The sequence below is a fragment of the Octopus bimaculoides genome, chromosome 15, assembly GCF_001194135.2.
Source record: "Octopus bimaculoides isolate UCB-OBI-ISO-001 chromosome 15, ASM119413v2, whole genome shotgun sequence".
Taxonomy (NCBI): Eukaryota; Metazoa; Mollusca; class Cephalopoda; order Octopoda; family Octopodidae; genus Octopus; species Octopus bimaculoides.
The window spans coordinates 12,078,999-12,080,975 of NC_068995.1; positions in this window are offsets into that span (position 1 = coordinate 12,078,999).

Here is a 1,977-nt window from a genome sequence, read left to right on the forward strand (position 1 = left end):
GGAGGTGATGTACAGGAATTATAATTATAGAAATCTGGATGGTTGTACATTTACAGATTTTCATTAATGTTTTATAAATAAAGCGCTTTTCACCTAATCGTATAGGATTTTCAATATGTGTGTGTGTGTGTGTGTGTGTGTGTGTGTGTGTGTGTGTGTGTGTGTGTTGGTGATAATCTTCCTTCTCCGAACTTTTCGGTTTTTCTTTCTGACGAAGAGTTATGCACGAAACGTCAGAAAATCCTCTCTTTTTTCCACGTTTACCGAGCGCCAAACTAATACGCACCACGTGTACGTCATCTTGTTGTTTTATTATTGATAGTTTTAATGTTCGATTATTCGATGTGACTATATATAAATGTAAGTAGGTAGGGTAAATCCCAACTGTTTTGTCTGAAGCACATCTGCTTACTCCATTATTACAATCCAGTTTATGGTTGAAGTATAGACGCAAAGTCCATATTAAAGTTGAAAATATTGTTTGCAGAGTTATTTTATAACAACAGAACAAGTTGCAAAATGTACTGACATTACTAATTTTCCATTACAGATGTTTCATTTGTTAATAGGAATTATGGAGCTTTACACGTTAGATAGACGTGTAAGGAATTTCCTGTCAGAAATTCTTCGGAGAAATTAAATAATTATTAGTAACTGATAATTGAATAATCATTATTAATAACGAAATAATAATTACTGTTTAATTTCTCTCTCTTTCTCTCTCTCTCTCTCTCTCTCTCTCTCTCTCTCTCTCTCTCTCTCTCTCTCTCTCTCTCTCTCGCTCTCTGTGGGAAATATCTAACGAGAAATATCTATCTAACATAATAAAGAAGCTTGTTTCCTAACCCCATGGTTCTGGGTTCAGTATGACTGCATGGCACCTAAAGCATCTGTACTCTACTATAGCCTTGGGTCGACCAAATCATTGTGAGTACATTTGGTGGACGGAAACTAATAAATATATATATCTGTGTGTGTATGTGTGTGAGTCACCCATCAACGTTTGACAACGACAGCTCGGCAAACGAATCCGATAGAATAAACACCAGGCTTAGCAAAATAATTTAAGTACTGGGATGGACTCATTCGACTAAAAATTCTTCAACGTGATGTCCAGACATGGCCGCGGTCTCACGATTGAAACTAACAGGCGATATGAAACGTACGCATGTGTCTATGCATATACTCATATAAGCATATAAACATGCGTGTAGATGGTGAATACGAATCGATTATATCTTTCACATCGCATTAAATAGTTATTTTGTTATACATTGGCATATAAGGCATATCTTGCTTTAATAAACATTCAATGCGATTCATGCTAGCAGAGCTTTTATCAGAAAATACGAAGCAGCAATAGTATTACTCTGCATTATTTGCTGTAAACTTAATCAACACAGGCACTGCAATACAAACTCAGATAAACAGATTAGGTGAATGACGAATGTTGTAAAATATAGATTGTTGGAACGTAATAATTTCTCCGGAGAGGACAAAGTAAATGAGTATTCCATATCTAACGAAAGGTAGAAATAGAAAGAATTGTGCACCGCTAGGATGGAACATTGGGCAAGTGTGTTCAACTGTGCCCTCGGGTTAACCAAGATTTTATGAGTAGATTTGGAACAAGGAAACTAAAAGAAGTCTGTTACTCTTTTAATCTTTTACTTGTTTCAGTCATTTAACTGCGGCCATGCTGGAGCAGCGCCTTTAGTCGAGGAAATCGACCACATGACTTATTCGAACCGCTAGCTTACGGGGACGTAAACACACCCGCATCGGTTGTCAAGTGATGTTGGTGAAGACAAACACAAACACACACACACACACACACATATATATATACATATAAATTTATACGTCGGGCTTCTTTCAGTTTCCGTCTAACAAATCCACTCACAGCGCTTTGGTCGGCCCGAGACTATAGTAGAAGACAAATGCTACTTACAACACAGCCACTCCTGCACCTATATA